Below are 13611 nucleotides of genomic sequence, written 5' to 3'. Positions count from 1 at the left end.
CAAAAGATCGAAGCATTGTCAAGACGGATTTTCTAATTCTCAGTAAACTGAAAATTAACTTAGAGCTCAGTAAACTCCTCTACCGTCCGATTTTCTATTTGCTTTAAAGTTTGTGCTTGAGTTCGTTTTCTTTGTTTTCCGCTGGTTATCTTTTCCCGTGTGGGCTTTGTTTACTGGATCGGATTTGTTGCTCACTGTCTCGTTTGCCGGCCCATCTATGAACTAAAAATGCAAACAAATTTGCTGGAGGAGTTGGGGTTAGAACTCGGGACTAGTTAGAGCACCTCCAGCCGTTGGTGATGCTTCCATCTTTTATCCTCTTGGTAATTCAGACATCAGGTTTGCTAACTCCCGGTTACCCTGGAAATAAGCTAGCGCCCAATCGATTCTAGTGATCGCCCGATCCCTTTCTGCCAAGATTTGCGCCGCTCCCAGTGTGCCATATTTACTTGCTTCTGCCAAGATTTGCGCCGCTCTATTGTGGCATATTTACTTGTTGGGTGGCCCATTTAGGTGTAGTTGTAGGTTTTGTTGTTGTTGTTGTTGTTGGGCTGCTTGAGTAATGAAATCGATTTTGTTGAAGAAGGGCCAAGATATTTCAGCTCGATCTAGCTTTTTCGTTTTTAACCTTTTTGAGGTCATTTTTGATCGTGCAATTGGAGAAAGGACATTGTATATACATGTGTAATTTTTTGTATGTGCAGTTACATGTATATGTGCAATTGGAAACCTTGTATTTTTTGTGCATGTACGCATAAATAGTATTGCAAAAAAGCCATTACATATACATGTGTAATTTTATATATGCAATTACATGTAGATGTGCAGTTACATATATATGGGCAATTTGAAAACCCTTACATTTTTTTATCTGTGTGTACACACAAAAACGTAATTGCATGTATGTGTGCAATTACACGTAGGTGGGTAATTGCACATAAGTGTGCAATCGCAGATGAACACGTAATTACATAAGCGCGCAATTTAAACTCAAACTCTTTTTAACATTTGATTTTTTATGTAACCTGCATAAAAGTTTGTACTACCTGTTTGATTTTTTATGTAACCTGCATAAGATTTAAATAGGTAGGCAATTTTTTGCATGCCAATAGTAGTATGGCTACCCCATATTAGTACTCTTTCTCTTTGGACATGGTGTTTTAGCTCATAGGTGTAGATGCACCTATTACGAAAATTTTATTTTAAATTTATTTTTGAATGTTTTTTAAAAAATGAAATAAAATGTTGAGTATGCATCCTCACATTCTATGTGAGCTCGCAAAAGTTTGGTACGAATTTTTTGTGTGTGCACTAAGTAAAAAAGACAAAAAAAATGTCTCGTTAAAAGCTATTTTGAAGTATTGAAAATTGTTTTTTTTACACTAGCCACAAAAAATAATATTTTTCTGTGAAACTTGGTGCACGGACATAGAATGTATGGATGTACACCCTGATATTTCTTTCAGAATTTTTAAACATTTTGAAATATAATTTTGAATAGTAGGTGCATCTATACCTATGAGGCAAAGTAGATTTCGCTCTTTCTCCTTCTTTAATACATAGATTTAATTTCTAGTGTTGGATTTAAAAGAGTCATATTTATTGAAATATATATCAAAATAATAATTTGTTTTAATTTTTTTATTTCTTTTGATGATATCTTTTCAAAAAGCCAATAAAATGGTTCTTTTTACAAAATTCAAAATTTGAATTATGAAACACATTTATACATAACATTGCACAATGAAACTTGATATAACTAGATACCAAAAATTATTTTGTAAAACTAATATCTAAGGCAATTACCAAATATTTTCTAAATATCATGAACCAATTTTGAAACAGAATGAAACAAACTGTTTCAAAGAAAAGTTCCACCTTGTTTCATCATGTTTCAAAAGTTGATTTTTATAAGGTCTCAAAATAGATTCAATTAGAATTATTTTGTAGATCTCTTTAATAGGAAACAAGTATTCAAACGGTTTTCAAATTAAAGTTCTAGTTTAGAAAATATAGATTTTTTTAGATTAAAAATAGTATGAATGGATAGAGAGGCAAATTGACACAATTCAGGAAAAGTAGAAGAGAGAGGGTGGGTCCATGCACGGCAAAATGCCACTCTCCATATTGCACTCTCTCCCTCCATCCCATAAAAGATATCTTAGGTTTATCTATATTTTAAATCTGAATGTAGCTAGATACTTATCTATATTTAGACAATTCTTGGACATTCGCTCTCTCTCATCTATTAGTATGCCTAGTTAATTTTCACTTATATATTTGAACCCAAATCATATGGAGTGAAGAAACGAGAATTTTAGGGCATCTCCAACGCGGGCACCCCAAACGCAAAACGGACGTTGAATCGGTCCGTTTGGGTAAAAACTGCTCCCAACGGGCCGACCCATATTAAAAACGGACAGCTGCCGCGTCCGAAACGACCCAAAACCGGACCAAATTTACGTGGCTTTTGGGGCGAGCCGGACTAGCGCGGACGTGCTTTTCCATCCGCACATGTCCGTTCGTGGCCCAGTTGGCAGTGACAGAAAAAAGGCCCCAACAACTTCTCTCTCCTCTGGGTTCTCTATTTGCTTTTTGCCATGGAAGTATCCATGGCTGCCCGCCGGAGTTGAGCTCGCCCGGCCAGGTTTCGCCGTCGCCCTCGCGTAGAGGTCCTCAACGCCGCTGCCTCCTTTTTTTTAATCGCTGCTGGAACTCGCCGGAGCCAAAATGGATGTCGTGCCGCCGGATTCGATGCCGACGATCCCGCCATGGCCACGGCCGCGCCCGCCCTGCCCGCCACGGCCGCGCCGCCCTGCCCGCCACGGCCGCGCCGCCCTTCTCGCCACGGCCGCGCCTTGCCCGCGCCGCCCGTCACGCCGTCCTGGGCTGATGCGTGCACGGCCAGAATCAGAGCGGCAAGAGCGGGGCTGCCTGGCGCGGCTTGGGCGTGGGCGGCGACGGCCTCGAGCTGACTCGCGCGCGTGGAGCTCTCCTCCGGCCAGGAGCCCCCTCCGCGCCGCCCCTCTCCTCCAATTCCGTCGCCGCCCATGCCAGTCGCCCGCGCCGCCCATGGCCGCCGCGACGGCCGCGTCGCCCTCGCCCGTGACGGCCTCGACCCGCCGCGCGCGCTCGCTCGCCGCGCCGCCGGCTGCGCCCCGGGCGTGCTCGTGCCCGCGCCGCCCACTGGCCGCCGCGGCGGCCTCGACCCGCCGCGCGGCTGCTGCCGCGCGCCGGCCGGCGCGCCCGGCTGTGCTCGTGCCCGCGCCGCCCATGGCCGCCGCGACGGCCGCGTCGCCCTCGCCCGCGACGGCCTCGACCCGCCGCACGCTGCTGCCTGCCGCCCGCTCCACGGCCACCTGCTCCTCGACAGGGCCGGCGCCGACTCGACGCGCTCGCCCCTCTGCTCGTCTGGGCCTTCCACGCGCGAGACGCTCGTCCCGGCCGAGGTCGCCGTGATGCGTGTTGGCGCGGAGGTCGCTGGGGCGGCCGAGGTCGCCGTGATGCGTGTTGGCGCGGAGGTCGCTGGGGCGGGGACGGAGGCCGCCGGGCGGGGCTCGACAGGGCAATGCGGTTGTTGGCCAACTAGTACTAGTACTAGAGAAGATGAATAGTAATTTGCGTCTCACTGCGCGTTGGGGAATAAAAAAAGCCACGGACGTCCTCATCTGTCCGCGTCTCCGGAGGCCGACCCAAACAGCCAAAATCGGACGACTGCGCGCGTCCGTTTAGGTCGTAGCGTTGGAGATGCCCTTAGTCCCCGTCACCCGCCATCGGATCTTCACGTGTACTATGGAGTCAATTTTCAAGAGAAAGCTGTCACGTGGCAAATTACTAGGGCATACATCTGGCAACTTCCGGAGTGGAGGCACGTGCGCGAGCAAACGAGAGGACATTCCTACGCAATTGGGGTCCTATTTGGAAATGCAGCATGTGCCAATAACTATTAAATTAACAATATGTTTGAATATATGTTTTTTATTTTGATGATATATTTTAAATAAGCCTAAAATAGGTTTTATTCTGGAAAAAATTGAAACATGAATTTCAAAACACAATGAAAATTCATGATGGATTATGAAACTCAATGGAACAACATTAAAGTAGATACCAAATTTAAACACTTTTTCTATTTGATAAATTTATTGAATGTGTCTATTACAAGTTTAGTGTATGATGAAACACATTCAAACATGATGATGAACAACAAACATCCATAAGATACAAAATATTGTGCCTCTGAGTCACTTCTTCCGTTGATTGCTTGTGTTGCATGCTACACCAAGATAGATAGCTAATGAAGATGCTACATCAAGATAAAAAAAATTGCGAAACATAGTACACGGGATCCTCACGACGGTACCTCGGAGGAGGGATCCTCACGAGGGATCCTCACGAGGGGGAGAAGAAGTAGGGGCCATAGGGCGGAGTGCACACGGGACGGTGGTACGCGAGTTACCCAGCTTCGGAACACCTGCACGATGACAGGGCCTACTGCTGCTTGTCTGGAATTATATGGGCGCTTTCGCGTTGTTACAATGAGTTGTGGTTGTGCCTCTAGGGCTCCCGGGATCCGGCTTATAAAGGCGCACGGATCTAGGGTTTACATGGAGAGTCCTAGCCGGATTACAGACAGCCTAACTACGGTACAATATCTTGCCGTGCACGTCACGGATCCACCTTCCATATATGTCGTACTGGATCCGGGTTCCTCATGGGCCTCCATGGATCCGGGTTACTCCTATGTCGGCACGGATCCGGCCTGCTGATCCTGGGCTGGACTTCACCCTGCATGATCAACGGCAAGCTGGGCCGCCCGATGGGCCACATGCCTCACCACCATCCGTGGGCCACCCGGGCTTGCCGGATCTAGGCACCTGTCGATGGTACACCTATGAAGTATACCCACAACAGTAGCCCCCAGAGTTCTCCGAGTTTCGCCTGCGGTTTCCGCCTTGCTAGTCCATTATAATCTCCGGCAAACGTTGGTAACGCGGAGAAACTTGAAGAGCTCCAACTTTGCATTTTCTTCTTTTTTCCAACTTATAGCCGGAAAATGCTCCCACCCCGCGGGACTTCATCCATCGACGTTAAAAAGAACATCTCCGGGTTACTCCTGCTCGAATGAGAGAACTTATATTCACGCAACTACCGGAATCTTAAAAGACTCAAACGGTTCCGCCAATTCTGGCGCCATTTTTGCGCGATTCGCGCGGTAACTTATCTCTAGCCATTTTTTTGCTAGGGTTTGGGACACGTGGCACACATCCAACGGCGCGACGCTTGCGTTCCGACCACGAGGATGCGGAACACGAATCTCATCCCTCGGTCTATAAATACCAACCGTCGACCCCTTTACCCCTCATTCACCCCCTCCTCTCCTCTCGCCGAGCGCCGCCAGAGAGCTTCTCCGCCGCCGTGCCGGAACCCACTGGAGAACCGCCGGAGCATCACCGGAGCACACCCGCCACCGCAGTGTTCTTCGTGTTCATAACTCCGACGAGCTTCCGCAACTCCGGCCACCGCACGCCATTACGGTAAACTTCGAACTCCACTTTCGCACCGCAGTTGGTAGGGATGAACTTGGGGAAGATGAAGTGGGATCCGACTAAGGAAAGTTTCCGCCAACTTTTTTCTTCAGATGTCTTCAACGACTCCGCCTCCAAACTCAGAACCGATCATGGCGACGCCAATCTCCTCCGCCCCTCCTCCTTTCGTTCCCATCAGGCTGGATCCTTCAAAGGATTCCGGCAAGGAGACTGAGGGAACTTCTGCCCATCCGGAAAAAACCTCCGAGGCGGGCCAAACGGAGCAGCAAGCGGAAGAAGCTGCCAAGAAATCCAAAGCTCGGAAGCGCGATTCTGAAGCTAAGGGAAAATGGTGGCCCTGTACCACCACTGAAACGGAACTGAAGAACCTCGAGGCGGAGGGTTTCCTGCAACCCGGAAGCTGGAGGTCAGTCCCGCTAGAACCAACTCCGGCTCCCAAGGATGACGAGATGGTGCTGACGAAAGCATTAGTGGAGCGCGGATTCTCGTTTCCGCCTTCAGACTTCTTCCGAGAAATTCTGAAGACATATGGGCTCCAACCCCACAATATATCTCCAAACAGTGTGCTCGCCATTAGCAACCATGTCGCTCTCTGCGAAGGCCACCTCCGCGTGACTCCAGAGCTTCCTCTGTTCCAGTACTTCTTCACTGTCAAGAAAGAGAAGATCCGCCAAACTTCCGAACTGCCAACTTGCGGATCCATCACTTTCCTCCTCCGCCCGGGTCGCGTCTACCCCCACACCGATCGCCATGAATCCGCGAGGTACTGGTCCGGAGGCTTCTTCTACTTGAAGGACGTCTCCGACCCGGCGAGCGACAAAAAACTTCCAACATTCAAGAACAGCCCCGCCAACGAGACTCCGGCATGGACACAGTGCCCTCATCTCTCCGACTCGCCTCAGCTGAACCGCGCAGTAAGGCGGATCTGCAAGCTCACGGAGGAGGGGCTCACAGGGAAGGATTTGACCCTCTCCTGGTTTACCAAGCGGATCCAGCCGCTTCAACATAGGGACCGATTGATGTTTGAGTACACAGGGCGCGAAGACTCAATGCGCGCCACCAAAGATAACCTGTCCGCCGACGCTATTGACAAGAGGATCCGGCTCCTCCTCAAAATCCCACGTGAACTCCATGTTCACGTATGCAACAAAGACATCCACACGGAGGGATCCGGAACCGCGGTACGGCATGCGGACTTGATCTATTGTTTTTCTTCAAACTTTGCCTAAGTTTTTATCTTTGCACTAGCTCGAAGCGCTTGAAGAGAGTGAACTCGGAAACCTCCTCCGAGTCCCATCTACCGGTAACCCGGATCCAGAAGCCGCATCGGAGGCGGAAGCTCACGAAGCCAGCCGCCTGCGAAGAGGAAAAGGCCAGCCCCTTCCGGCTCCCCGGCGAAACGCCCCCGCGAAACACTCGGTATCGCGGCTACTCGGAAAGCTGAGGCGGAAAAGAAGTGCCTCGCGCTGATCAATACCAGCAACAAAGGGCAGCCTGCCATCCAGCACTTTTTCAAGCCTTCCGGGTAAGCGTCTCCTTTCTGAGATCCAAGTTCCAGTTTTAACACTTGTTCTTATGTTTGCATGCTTTTCCTGTAGTTCCGGAAGCCAACCTCCCAAGGCCCCAAGGGTCACCAAGAAGAAGGTCAAGCCATCTCCGGCTTCTGTCCCTGTCACTCCTGAGGTGGAAGTTCCGCCGAAAGCTTCATCCGCCAGCAAGCCGGATCCGAAGGACGTCATTGACCTTGACGACATTCCCGAAGATCCCGTTTACCAGGGCGACTCCGCCAAGGGGACCTCCTCGCCCATTCCTCCACCTGATCAGCCAAACTCCGCTTTCGCGGGGCCAACCGGAGAAGAGCAGGAGCAAAAGGCCAAACTTCTTCAAGTCACCAACGCGACCCGCGTCAACCTCCAACCAACTCCGTCCCTCCAAAAGCTTACTCTTGCAGAACGTCACGCGAAGGTTTCCGTCATGCTGAACACAGTATGGGGAAAGCCGGAGGAGGAGGTGCGCGAACTCGCCGACCTGGAGGAGAACACGAAGGATTTTTCGCCAAGCACAGGGAAGTGCGGCAGGTAATACTAGCCCCCAAGCATTGGGTGATATAGTTCCGAATAACATGTATTATCCGATGCTTTCCCAAAATGTACTTTAGACGGAAATTTAAAATTTTTATATCCCAAACTGAACTCCTCGCTAGCCCCCAAGATTTTGAATATCCGGCTAACTCCCTGCTGCTTCACAGACCACACGGAAATTGCATGAAGATTTGCGCATCCATGTGCTGGAGCAGATCACGGAGATCGAGGGGCTGCGCCAGAACGCGGAAAACAGCCAAAAGGCTATCCAGCTGCTTGAGACCCGCCTGAAAGGTACAAGATCCGGATTTTTTACTTTTTGTGTTAAGTCATAATGCATGATGCATAATATGTGCAACTTGTCTGCCTTCAGAAGAATCTGCTAAGCGCTCCTCGCTTGATGAGCTTTCCGCCAAGGTCACGGTGCTTGAGGCGGAGAATGAGTCCCTCCAGAACTTTATGAAAGAATCCTCAAGCAAAGAGACTGAAGCGAGGAGAGAACTCTCCGAGAAGCATTCCCGCGAGAAGGCGGAGCTGATCGACAAGCTGGAGAGAAGCCAAGGCCGCGTGATCTCCACACTCGCCAAGAACAAAGCCCTGGAAACGGAGGCGGAAGCCATTGACAAACTTATCTTCGTAAGCACTCTTCCGCGTCGTTGCTCCGACCATCTTTCATGTTTTCTCTCGACGGAACTGAACCTCTTTTCTTCCACGGCAAGTCTTGGCTTTGAGTGGACGAAAGATTCAAACCTAACGAGGACGGAAGCCTACGAGGAAGTGCGGAACTCCATTGATGCCTTGTTTGGAGCACTGTCGCGGAATTGCCACGGCTCTATCGCTAAAGAAGGCCAAAACCTCGGTCATCGATACGATGACCAATCTTATGCGACAGGTGCCGGAGTTCATCAGGGCTGGCGAGAAATCTTCAGCGCGCGGAGCCGCCTCCTTAGTCCTGGCCACCGCAAGGCTTTCTTCCCCTCGCTCAATGCGGCGCAAGTTGCCGCGGAGCCCCAGGAGTTCCGACATGAGCGCCCTTCTTGCGGAAACTGAAGGCTATGAAGAGCTGTTTGTCAGGCGAGTGGATCACTCGTTCTGGTACAACAAGCACAACCTGCCCGAAGGTTTCTCCGACGCGGAGGAGGAAGCGAGCGAGCCAGAGTTTTATGGGGAAGGATCCGGGTCCAGCAACGAGCATTCCGGAGGAAACTGCGGAAACGACTACGAAGCCGGATCGCGGTGACGGTGGCGACGGCTCCGGCTACCGGCGGTACGAAGAGGAGGATTCCGAGTAGAGTTCCTGTTTTAAAACAATGAAACAAGTTGCATCATTTTGGCCCCAGCGAGGGTTTGTAATAAGACTTTAAATTCTTAAGTAGCTAGGAACGAAACAATTATGCGTGGGGCGGAAACACTTATCCTGCTATCCGTTTAATATTATGCGCATGTTTCGTTTTATGTCGGAAAGCAAGTGCTGATTTCGTTATTTTCCGGCTTGCCCGCTTGACCTTCCACGAGCCGGAAAACCTTAGCCGGAGACGCTCGCCAGCGGCGACGAAGCCCAATGGCAATCCGTCCATAACCGCGGAAACAAGCCCCCAGGCATAGGTGCCGGAAATCGCTACTAGGAATCCACGAGTTCGCAACGAGATAACAACTTAATCAGAAAACTTAAGCTTACGTCCTGAAGGACGATTTTAGAAATCACAACTTTTATACACGCCTAGGCGGAAAACATCCAGCTCTGCGGTTTTAGTCGGAAAAAAACATACACGATCTAAAATGAACAAGTAAAGGAGGTAAAAGACTCAAAGAGTGAACCATAAGCTTTATTTCATTGATCATGTATAACTATTACAGAGTTTGTAACTCGGAAAAATATGCTAAGTGTAGAAAGGACGTAGGCTGTGCGATATTCCAAGGGCGATCTGTTTCATCGTAGATGTCATCCGGATCCTCACGCTTGCGTTTCCGGCGCCGGTTAGCGGGTCTATCCCTCGGCTCGCGGAAATCGACAAGGTAGTACGATCCGTTATGAAGCACTTTGCTAACGACAAAGGGTCCTTCCCATGGAGATTGCAACTTATGGTCTTTCACCTGTCGAAGGCGGAGGACCAGGTCTCCGGCCATGAAGGAGCGTTTCCGAACTCGACGACTGTGATAGCGTCGGAGCTTCTGCTGGTAGATGGCGGAGCGCTGGTCGGCGAGGTTCAGAGCTTCTTCGATCGAGGTCCACGGATAGGCTGTGCTGGCCTCGTCGAGTTGTTTCATCATTATAGGCGGAAACTCGCGGTGAATCATGGATGATGTCGGAGGGAATGACGGCTTCGGATCCGTATACCGGGAAGAAAGGGGTAAACCCTGTTGACTCTGTTAGGGGTAGTTCGCAAACTCCACAAAACAGCGTCCGGTTCGTCGGCCCAAGCTCCGGCTGCTCGTCGCGGCGGTTCTTCGAGCGTGGCTTGATTCTGATAATATTAGACCGTTAGCTCTTTCGACTTGACCATTGGATTGTGGGTGGGCCACGGATGCAAGGTCAATCGAATCCCCATTGTCTCACGGTAATCCTTCAATTCTCCCTGAGCGAAGTTTGTGCCATTATACGTGATTATCTTGTGTGGGATGCCGAATCTCATTACGAGGCTGATGACAAATTTTAGTGCCGTAGCACCATCGGCTTTTCTCACGGCTTGGCCTCGATCCACTTGCTTGAACTTGTCAACGGCGACCAGGAGGTATTCACAACCACCAGGAGATGATCTTTTTAACTTACCAACCATATCGAGCCCCCGGACCGCAAATGGCCGGGTGATAGGTATGGTCTTCAGCTCTTGGGCTGGAGCGTTTGGTTGAGTAGCGTAGATCTCGACAACCTCGGCGAGTCTTGACTATCTTATCGGCGTCTTCTTTAGGCTGTGAGCCAATAAAAGCCTAGCCGAAAAGCTTTTGCAACGAGTGATGCGGGAGCGGCGTGGTGCCCGCAGATCCCTGCGTGGATCTCTACGAGGATTTCAATGCCATCTTGATTTGAGACGCATTTGAGAAATACCCCTGTTGCGCTTCGTTTGTAGAGCTGTCCATCAACAATTGTGTAGGATCGTGCTCGTCGATGATGCAGCGCGCGAGGACCTCGTCCTCCGGCAACTTCGATCGATGAGGTAGTCCGGGAAAGGCTGTGTCCAAGCCGGAATGGTAGCTAATACCTCTTTAGCCGGAGACACTCTGCCACTTCGGGTTTTCCGGGTTAGCGCCCTTCACCGAGGGTATCCGGAGATGCTCTAGGTAAATTCGGGCGGAATTGGCTTTCTGCCGGATCCGAGCTTGGATAGCATATCTGCCGCTGTATTGTCGTCTCTTCTGACGTACTTGACTTCGTATCCGAGGAAGCTCTTGGCGATCTCATCAACTTCGTCTCTGTAGGCCGCCATGACGGAATTTCTAGCATTCCAGGTTCCGGCTACTTGCTGTGCCACCAGGTCGGAATCGCCGCAGCAAATGATGTGCTTGATCCCTAGTTCCTTAGCGATGCGCAGTCCGTGTAGTAGAGCCTCGTATTCCGCCATGTTATTTGTAGCTTCGAAGTGGATGCACGGAACATACTTGCGGTTCTTCTCCGGTAGGGGACTTCGGGGTGACTCCGGCTCCCGAGCCTTGATGCTGCTTGGATCCGTCGAAGTGCATGACCCATGTTTCGGTTCCGGCTCCGGACTTGCATCCGGAGCTTCGTCCAATCTGCAACGAAATCTGCCAAGACTTGGGATTTGACCGCGAGTCCTTGGCTTGTAAGCGATGTCGAAGGCGGATAATTCGATGCCCCATTTAGCTGTTCGTCTGTTGCGTCGGCGTTGTTGAGAATTGTTGACGGCGGAGCTTTGCTCACAAGCTATTCTTGGGTGCTCTTGAAAGTAGTGTCTCAACTTCCGGCTGCCTAGGAATACTCCATAAGCTAGCTTCGAAAGTGAGGGTATCTTTGCTTTGACTCCGTCAGCACCTCGCTTATGTAGTAGACAGGTCTTTGGACGTCATATTCATGACCTTCTTCCTTTCGCTCCACCACGATGACGAGGCTGACGACCTTGTTGGTGGCCGCCAGATAAAGGAGCATTGGCTCTGACTCTACTGGGGCTGCCAAGATAGGTGGGGAGGTAAGTATTTCCTTCAACCCACGAAGAGCTGCATCGGCTGCGTCGTCCCAGACAAATTTATCTGTTTTCTTCAGCAGCTTGTACAGAGGTAGCGCCTTCTCGCCAAGACGGCTAACAAACCTGCTGATTGCTGCGACGCAACCAGTTAGCCGTTGCACGTCTTTGAGACAAGTTGGTCGTTTGATGCACAGGATTGCCTTGATCTTTTCCGGGTTCACTTCAATGCCTCTGTGAGAGACTATGAAGCCAAGAAGTTTTCCGGCTGGCGCGCCAAAGACGCACTTCAGCGGATTCAACATCATCTTGTACCTGCGGAGGTTGTCGAAGGTTTTACGTGAGGTCGCTGATCAAGTCGGATCCTTTCCGGGTCATGACCGCGATGTCGTCGACGTAAGCGTGCACGTTCCGGCCTATTTGGTCCTTCGAGCACCGCTGCATCGTACGTTGGTAAGTAGCACCTGCATTTTTCAAACCAAAGGGCATAGTAACATAGCGGTAAGTACCAAACGGGGTAATGAATGAAGTCGCCTTTTGGTCGGATTCCTTCATCCGGATCTGATGGTACCGGAATACGCATCAAGAAAACACGGAAGTTCCGCCCCGCCGTCGAATCAATGACTTGGTCAATGCGCGGCGGGGGAACGGATCCTTCGGGCAATGTTTGTTCAAGCCGGAGTAATCGATGCACATTCTTAGTATTTCGAGTGTTCTTTTTGGGTACAAGGACGGGATTCGCGACCCAATCGGTGTGGATAACTTCTACTACAAAACCTGCTTCTAGTAACTTTGCTAGTTCCATTCCTATGGCGCGGCGCTTTTTATCTCCAAAGCGTCGCATAGCTTGCTTCACCGGTTTAGCCCCCGGATTTATGTTGAGGTAGTGCTCGGCGAGTTCCCTAGGTACTCCGGACATGTCGGAAAGGTTGCCATGCGAAGATATCCATGTTAGCGCGGAGGAACTCGACGAGCGCGCTTTCCTATTTGGGGTCCATGTTTGCCCCGACTGAAACCTGCTTGGAAGAGTCGCCCGGAATAAGGTCATGCTTCTTAGTTTCTATCGCGGGCTTGAAGGAGGTTTTCTGCTCGGAGATCTGCTTCTTGGTGGTCTGCATCTCAGTCGGATCCACCGCGGCCACCTGTAGCCTTTCGAGCTCTTCTCCGGATATGACGGACTCGCGAAGGCGGCTTCGCCCAACTCGCACTCATGAGCCTTCTTATAGTCTCCGGTTATGGTGATCATACCGTTGGGACCCGGCATCTTGAGCTTGTTGTAGATATAGCACGCCCTTGCGTGGAACTTGTGGTAGGTGGGCCTGCCGAAGATGACATGGTAGGAGCTCTTGAAGGGCACAACTTCGAACGTGATCTTCTCTTCGCGGAAATTATGAACATCGCCGAAGGCCACGGGGAGTGTGATGCTGCCGAGGGAGTTCGCCTTCTTACCCGGAACCACGCCGTGAAACTCAGTTGTGCTGTGTTTGAGCTGTTCCTTGGTGAGTTTCATCCGCTCCAGAGTCTCCAGGTACATGATGTTCAAGCTGGCTCCGCCATCCATGAGGCACTTGGAGAAGTCATACCCGTCTATGCGGGGACTCACAACCAAGGCATAGTATTCTTTTGGCACAGAGGCGGGATGATCCGTCCTGTCAAATGTGCACGGAACTTCCGACCACCGACATCTTGCGGCACAGCCGGAAGCTGTGGCGTTCGGGAACCGGGTAGCTGATTTTGTAGCGCGGATCGTGGGGGTTCCGAGGAAGGTGTGGTAAGCCCCCACGCTCTTCTTCTCGAAGGGGTTGGATTTTCTCGCGGTTCCGGCTTTGGGATCCGGCGAGTTAT

This window comes from Lolium rigidum, chromosome 3, assembly GCF_022539505.1.
Source record: "Lolium rigidum isolate FL_2022 chromosome 3, APGP_CSIRO_Lrig_0.1, whole genome shotgun sequence".
In the NCBI taxonomy this organism is placed as follows: Eukaryota; Viridiplantae; Streptophyta; class Magnoliopsida; order Poales; family Poaceae; genus Lolium; species Lolium rigidum.
The sequence above is the reverse complement of the archived record's forward strand: the minus strand, read 5'-3'. Positions refer to the sequence as shown.